At 40.1% G+C, this 8,844-nt stretch overlaps 1 pseudogene; it reads left to right on the forward strand.

The window, feature by feature from the left end:
* Positions 1-197: 197 nt before the first annotated feature.
* LOC124640327 lies at positions 198-8,839 on the forward strand (annotated as a pseudogene).
* The last annotated feature ends 5 nt before the right edge of the window (positions 8,840-8,844 follow it).

Consider the following 8,844-nt stretch of genomic DNA (forward strand, 5'->3'; position numbering starts at 1 on the left):
GTAAAGAGAGTTAAGAATAAACAGGTAATACATAGTTACCAAAAGTACCTACTTTGTTATATGGTAGAATCAGTGACTGCCATATAAAGTTAGTAGTAGTAAAAGTTAAGTTGGTCAGTAGTATCTTACTACTGATTACTACTAGTAAGTACTAGCAAAACAGTATTTATCCCATTGTAATTCCTTTTAGGCAATTCTACGCATTGTGTTTAGCACTTCCTAATCCTAATACAAATCCTAATTTCTCTCACCCTGTATAAAGTAACGTGCAATACCTGCCAATTATCGTCCTCCTACCATATTGATACAACATCAATTGAGTTGCAATTACCTCGTTATTTGCCGTAATTGCGTCATTTTATTAAGTGGACACACATAAAAGATTATGTTTCAAAAAAGGGTCATTATTTAGACATTTCAACTGTCGATTCCATCACCATGATTTCATCGGAAGATTTGTTTCTAAATAGGGCCAAGTTTGTGATGAAGCACTTAGGTGTATGGATCCCGGCGGAGAATGGGTCAATTCTCGACAGAGCATACAGGGCTTTTATGATGACTTTGCAGTATTTATTCCTGATTTTCCAAATGATTTATATAGTCCAAGTTTGGGGGGACTTGGATGCAGTTTCCCAAGCTTCTTATTTGCTCTTCACTCAGGCATGCCTTTGCTTGAAAGTGACGATTTTTCAAATCAACATTGATATGCTGAAGGAGCTTTTGCAGTTTATGGATGCAGATATTTTTAAACCAGATAATGAAGTTCATGAGAAGTAGGTCTTCGAAAATCTGAAGCTGGAGAACACAAATTTTATTGGGTCAGGAATCGTTCCACTTTATTTTTTGCTCTTGAACATAATTTAATAATAGTTGGAAGGGTTCTCCTTGTATAATTTGTGTGCTTCGGCAATACCTACCACAATGTCTTCTGCTGGACATAATATATTAAATTCCGCACAGTATATTGAAATTACAGGCTGCGCGTATAAAGCGACTGCTACTCGCTTTCATGGTAAGCTCTCAGATAACCTGCGGCTTGTGGGCTATGAAGCCATTGTTCGATGATGCTGATAGGAAGTTCCCGTTTGATATGTGGTGAGTAACGAAATTTGATTTTTCATCTCGAGAATAGGTATCTGATGTCATCATTCGTTTAAAAAGGTATGGGGCTGCCTACCTTAGGCAGATGATACGTACCGTAACTCGAAAACCAAAATCAGGCAAATTGTGCATATACAACATACTTTTGTAAATATGCAATTGTCCAGAACTAGAAAACTGTAAAACAAGCCGGTGGTTTTGGAATAACTGCAACCGAGGCAGTTAACACTTGAGGAGCTTAAGTAATAGTTTCTGATAGCTTCTAGTAACTACATCATGTTCAAGTGAAAGCATTCTCTAGCTAGGTATTACATAGGCAGACGAAGTGACACTTTCGTATACAGGAGTTTCAACACCATTGTTCCTGGGAATTTGAATTTCCAGGATGCCAGTAAGTCCCGAGAAGGCAGTGCAGTACTACATCGGCTACGCCTTCCAGCTGGGCACGATCTGCATCAGCGCGTACATGTACTTCGGCGTGGATAGCGTGGTGTTCTCCTCCGTCATCTTCGGCTGCGCCCAGATAGATATCATTAAGGAGAAGATTATGAGTGTGCGTTGTTTGTTCAAATATGTGGATATGTTATGGCTTATTACTGAAGTGCTTCTACATTTTTTTTTAGCTGGCTAAAATGTTCAAGCAGCAGAACTTTTTCTTTTCTGTTTGGTTAGGACTATGATCAGCCTTTATGGTAGCAGCTAGATCTTGGTGTAGTCGCATACCGTCGGCTGAACTTTGCTGTGTCCTTTTTACCATCGGCTGGAACCTGGTTAAGAGCCGGATATATGCCTTGATTGATTCTATTGCAGATTACGTCAGTAGATAGAAAACAAGGTACTAAAGCAGCTTTAGCACAAAATTACAATAAGCTTGTCGATTGTATAAAACATCACCAAGCTATTGTTACGTAAGTAAAATCCTTTTCTTTTCTTATGAAACCGAAGCATACTTATTCTTAATCTCCGATTATATACAACGTTCATAAGTAACCGCAACTTTCAAAGAACTTAACTTGTAAATACAATTGAAAACTTTTAGATTCACGGAGCTGGTTGAAAATGCTTATCATCCATATCTGCTGTTTCAACTTGTTGGCAGTGTTGGAATTATCTGCATGTCTGCGCTAAGAATTTTAGTTGTAAGTATACCTAATAAGCAGAATTATTGAATCCCGATTCAGGTACCTACTCTAGAATGGACGCAAACAAAACCTTCCTATGTACCTACTTACCTAATTTATTATTAGTTTATTTCGCAAGACTTCAGTACCTAGGTACATTTGTCAGACATTGCTATAGGTACTGCATGCAATCCAGTTTTATCTTTTCTAAACAGGTGGATTGGCGCAGCATGCAGTTCTTCTCCATCCTCACATACGTGTCAGTGATGATTAGCCAACTCTTCGTATGCTGCTGGTGCGGACATGAGTTGACTGCAACAGTAAGCAGCTAGTTTTCAATATAAAATTAAGATCAAGATGTAGAAATCCAAAGGATCTAGAAAATGGGACAGGAAAGAAGAATAACTATGTTTGAACAGTCGTGATTAGTCCCTGCGAACAGTCGATACGATTACCTGCAGATTTCAACTTATTTATTGAAAGTGATTTATCTGATGCTCAAACCATGTCAGGGCAGACTTACCTTCAGCAGTCGAATGCTATTAAAAATACTGATTCAATAATCATGAAGCTGATTTTCTAACAATATTCTAACCTTCAGAGCGAGGACCTGCACACAGTGCTGTACAAGTGCATCTGGTACGAGCAGGACGTGAAGTTCAAGCGGGAGCTCTGCTTCGCCATGATGCGTATCAGTCGGCCGCTCGTGCTGCGTGCTGGACACTACATCATCTTGTCTAGGCAGACTTTTGTTGCTGTAAGAATAAGTCCAACTTTATACATTGATGATGTTGTTCTCCTAGCCGATATCGGCCACGGTGTCTGTTCTCATAAAAGGAGATTAGCCAACTGCGCAAGATATTTTATAGTGCTCAAGCATTTTGCACTGACATAGGTGCATTCAATATTCCCTCACTCTCATAGCCCGATGGGACGGCAATCCGATACGACTGGAGATAGATCAGGCACAGGACCGACATTTACATTATGTACATTTATAACAATACAATGATGAAATAATTATGTTTTACTTACCTACCTATATTTTATTCTGTTACAGATACTCCGAATGTCTTACTCCTACTTCGCAGTATTGAATCAGACTACATAAAAGTCCGAAATGAATCACAGTTTAAGAGACGCACACCATGGCAATAGTAGAGAAGCTTATAAATTAGCACTAAGAAACAGGTATTGTAGTAAATAAATCAGCACCAAATAAACAATTTTACTTTTATTTTTTTCCTGATTATATCAAATCTGTGGTTCGTGGGAATCAAATCGCAGTAAACATCTGCTGTATGTGTAAATTATTTTAATTACTTTTCGCCTTTCAGGAAAGTTTAGAAGTAGGTTGGGCGGCTATTGAAGTTTCTTACTACAATGTTGATGATATGGGAATAAAGATCCTAACATACTTGCTACTTATTACAATTGGGTATTGGTTTATATATTGTAATTTGTAAATCTATTACCAGTCAATTCGGTATCTAGGTATATATAGAACAAAATACGTAGGTAAGTAAATATTAGGTGTATCTTTTGAGGAATCAGTTAGAACCGAAAGCCAACTTAGAGAAAATTTTCTGAATTAGGGCAATCTGAAGAATGCCATTTAGCCGATTAAATAGGACCAGTAGGTAGAGGACATATACGGAGTTTCTCGAATAACTAAAGCAATTAGCACAATGTCTACAATTTATAACGCATCAACGTATCAACAACGATTAAAACTTTACGAACTTAAACGTTTAAACTTCAAGTTTTGAATTATTCAAGGGTTCTTTGAAAACAGAGCTACCTACAATATCTTCAAAGACGATGAAGTTGCATCTTGGACGGTAGCTTTGTCTGGTCGTCTCATTCTTCTGCCCATAAAAATGGCAGTGAAAAACACAAGTCTATTCCTAGGTCGGCCTAAAAAGATCCTAAGCGCACACGGCGTATGGCCACACCCGAACAACTTTGTCATACTTCGGAAACTTTACATGCTTTTTGTCATGTGGACACAATACTCTTTCCTTCTTTTCGAAATCATCTACATAGCGGATGTGTGGGGAGATATTGACGCGGTGTCCGAAGCCTCTTACTTGCTTTTCACTCAAGCGTCTCTGTGTTACAAGTCCACGGCTTTCATGGTCAACAAACAGAGCCTGTTGGAACTGCTAGAGATCATGGACTGTGAAATATTTGAGCCGAAGTCTGCTGAGCATGAGAAGTTAGTAAACTTAATCTTTACCAAATGAAAGATACATAATCACTCATTCTGTTGAAACTTCAGAAATAAGAACTTCGTTTTATGCCAAATAGCGTATGTAAAAGACTTATTTCCCTTTGTTAGGATTTTAGCAGCACAAGCTCGCAAGATAAAGCGTCTTTGTTTGTTCTTCCTGACGAGTGCCACGACCACCTGTACTCTGTGGGCCATGATACCGCTATTTGACGCTGCCAGCAAACGATCATTTCCTTTTAGAATTTGGTAAGCTTTTCTGTTCCTATAAGTTTTCTTTAGCTTGTGACTATAGTGACTAACTTTCTTGCCTGATCTTCTTCAAAGGGCTTCTTTTGGTATGGCCAACTAACTAGATTCAGTCTTATACCATCATATGGTACCTTTTTTGACATTCATAAGTATCTCCAGGATGCCAGTGACTCCACTGAAATCACCAGACTACGAGCTAGGCTACCTCTACCAGATGGTGAGCATCTACATCAGCGCGTTCCTCTTCATATCGGTGGATAGTGTCGCCGTCTCCATGATCATGTTCGGCTGTGCACAACTGGAGATTATTATGGATAAGATTCAGAAGGTGGGAGAACTATCTTTGCTGCTATTTTTCAGGCTTTTTGGCTGAAAGAAATCCAACCCTCTCCCAAAATACGAAGTGACGATCTGAGAAAGGACGAATAGGCAAGGCGTTTTGAAGTTGTACTTGCTCCTTATGTCGATTGATAATTCTGATTATCCGCTTTCAGATAAAATACGTGTTTGAGTCGGCCGACTCAGAGGAAGGTCATCGGAAGATTATCAAGACGAACAATGAATTTCTTGTTGAATGTATCAAGCAGCATCAGACTGTTGAAAGGTATCTTTTAAACACTTCCAGGAAGAAGTTCCGATTTGTGTAAGGCCAGAAGCTTGAAGCTTGTGTCGAGAATTTGTAAACATCCGCTATAGCAACCATGATATTTTCGCAGGTTCATTCAGCTGTGTGAGGACACCTACCACGCGAACATTTTCTTCCAACTGACAGGCACCGTTGCTATCATATGCAATATAGGACTGAGGATATCTATTGTATGTATTCCCCAAATTGAAGCAATACACCTGAATGATAAGTTCTCGCCAAACTAAATGGCGACTCCCAACTAACTTGGGGCATGGATACCTACCTATGAGCATGTGGCCTGTAACAATAACCCTCGTGCACCTCTCTCGACCCGCTAATGCCTCTATATGTTCTAGAAGATATATAGTCTTACATTTCTAGGTGGAACCGAACAGCGTGCAGTTCTTCTCGATGCTGAACTACATGGTGACCATGTTGTCTCAACTGTTCCTCTACTGTTGGTGTGGCCATGAGCTTACCATACGGGTATTATATTTAATTTGTAGTTAAAGGCAATAGTAGTTTCTGTAACTTGCACTTGGCGAAAGGATAACATGAGGATGAATACAGTAAGCAACAAAGGTCCATTAACATAAACTTACTAAAATTAAAGAATTATAATTCTTAGTTCATCGGGTTAATTTTATCTGTAGTTTTGACAATCAGCTAGGGACTGTGTATACCTAGTGCTTTAGTATCCGATAAGGAAACTTCGATGAATAAGAGGGTACTAAAGCATGAAGCATAACCGTGCTCAGTTATTTTGTAATGTGGACTGTGTAAATAAGCTTTTGTTGCTGACCGTACCACTAACCAGTCATCGAAATATTAAAATCTGGCTGCTACCATAATCCTCTAGCAATTAACTAAAATATACTTCCAGAGTGAAAATCTCCGAGAATGGCTGTACCAGTGCCCGTGGTATGAGCAAGACACCAAGTTTAAACGTGCTCTGTTCATAGCGATGGAACGAATGAAGAAACCTATTATTTTCAAAGCGGGACACTACATATCGCTATCCCGACCTACTTTTGTAGCGGTCAGTATAATATACAACCCGTGCCGATAAAGAATGGGATTAGAAATCGCGACAGCTGTATTCAACTCTCGCTCATGTGCTATAGTGTATGAGCGAGAGGTAAATACAGCTGTCGCGATTTCTAATCCCATTCTTTATCGGTACGGGTTGTACCAGTGTTTATAAAGGTATCTTCTTAGTCGTACACTCTTGTCAGAGTGGTCGTGGTCATGTAGGGTCGCCCACTGGTGCATCAGGTGCGATCGCTGCCTTGGCGATTCTTCTCCATCGCTCCCTGTTGGTTGCCTGGCGAGCGCATTCTATCACAGGGATCTTGGTGACAGATTTGATGGTATCTGTCCATCGTGTCGGTGAACGACCACGCGGTCTCGTGCCTTCGACTCTACCCTGTATAACTAGACGCTCCATAGAGTCACTTTTGCGGGCAACGTGTCCAAAGAACCTAAGGATTCGTAATTGCACAAGCGACGAGAGCCTTTGTTTGATTTTTAATTCGTTGAGTATGGACACGTTAGTCCGATGAGCGGTCCAGCTAACGCTGAGCATCCGTCTCCAGCACCACATTTCCAGGGCGTCGATCCTTCTTCGGTCCTGCATCCGTAACGTCCACGTCTCGGCACCGTAAAGAAAGATCGGAAACACAAGGCTTTTCATAAGGCGTACTTTTGTATTTCTGGTTATTCGGCGGTCTTTCCAGATTTTATCCAGTCTTTGTGCAGCTGATCGAGTCATGGCGCAGCGTCGTCTTATTTCGAGGTTGCAGCCTCCACAACTATCAATGATAGAGCCCAGATAGATGTAGCTCGTGACGACTTCACAGTTCGCAATTTGTGTGCTATCTGGGTTGTTGTCGTTTGCTCTATCCACTATCATCATCTTTGTTTTGTCGCGGTTCAATTTAAGTCCAAACTTTAAACTTGTTGTTTCAAGTGTTCGCAACAGATTACTGATATCTTCCTTTGATGACGCCAGAAGAGTTGTGTCGTCCGCATACCTCAGGTTGGATATCATCTTCCCTCCGACCGATATACCCTTATCCCAGTCCTCCAAAACGATGCGCATAATGTACTCGGTGTAGATGTTAAATAGCAAGGGTGATAGTATACACCCTTGTCTAACGCCGGCTTGTGTTTTGAAGGAATCAGAGTCGACTCCATCCAATCGTACACATGCTGTTCCATCCTCATAAAGTTTCCAGATGAGATGAACCAGGTGGTAAGGTACGCCCATCTTCAGCAATATTTCCCACAGTTTGGACCATACAACCGTGTCAAAGGCTTTACTGAAGTCAACAAAACAGATGTATAGCGTTTTATTAAATTCTCGGGCTTTCTCGACGAGTTGCCTCAATATGAGAATTTGCTCACGAGTTCCTCGGCCCTTGACAAACCCAGCCTGCTCTTTGGCTATTTCGCGGTTTAAGTAAGCTTGTAGCCTGGTGTTTAGAATATGCAAAAGTATCTTACTGCTATGCGATATTAGAGATATCAAACGGTAGTTATTACACTTTTTAGTAGATCCCTTTTTATGGAGAGGTATAAAGAGTGATTTAGCCCAATCTGCTGGCCATTCTCCACTATCCCAGATCCTGGAGCATATGCAGTGTATTATATCTACTCCGAAATCTCCCATAGCTTTGATGATTTCTATGGGTAACTCGTCAACTCCTACTGCTTTGCCGCATTTAAGGTGATCAACAGCTGCTCTAATCTCATCTTTAAGTATCGATGGTTCGCGGTGGTACACATCTGGAACCTCGAGATTAGATACAGCAGAATCTCTTGAGAATAGAGAACAACAGTAATTTCTCCAGACCTCCACTATCGCCTTAATCTCTGTCACTGTATCGCCTGCGGGGTTTTCAATAGTCCAGGTCTTTGGTTTAAACTGTCTGGTTATAAATTTTATTTTCATATATAAGTCCTTGGTCTCATACTTTTCGCTATGTTGTTCCACTTCCATACAGATGGATTTTAACGCCAAATTGCGGTCCCTACGACAAGCCGTTTGAATCTTAGATCCGTAACTATTTAATTCTCGAAGGCTACTGCCTCTAGCTTTCAGTGCTCTGCGTTCCTCAATTAGACTCCACGTCTCGTTTGACATCCAGTGTTGTTTTTTAGTTCCAGAACATTGTGGTTGTGACTGGTCTAATGAGTCTACTATTTAGTCTATATATTTTATTTATTTATAAAGGTATCATAAATGCACAAATATAATAATAATTTTCAACTTCAAAAAAAGGAAAGATCTCAGTTCGATCTGCATGTTTGTGCGCGATTATCTCACGTTTGGCTGAACCGATTTTGATGCGATTTCTAGCACAGTATTTTTCAGACTTAGGTGTTTTTATTTTTTCTAAAATGTTTTTTAATTCTTATTTAAGTTTACCTAACTTCTTTGTTTTTCAGATTTTACGCTGCTCCTATTCTTACTTCGCAGTCCTGAACCGGGTGAACACAGAATAAAAAAA

This window comes from Helicoverpa zea, chromosome 20 (genome assembly GCF_022581195.2).
Source record: "Helicoverpa zea isolate HzStark_Cry1AcR chromosome 20, ilHelZeax1.1, whole genome shotgun sequence".
NCBI lineage: Eukaryota > Metazoa > Arthropoda > Insecta > Lepidoptera > Noctuidae > Helicoverpa > Helicoverpa zea.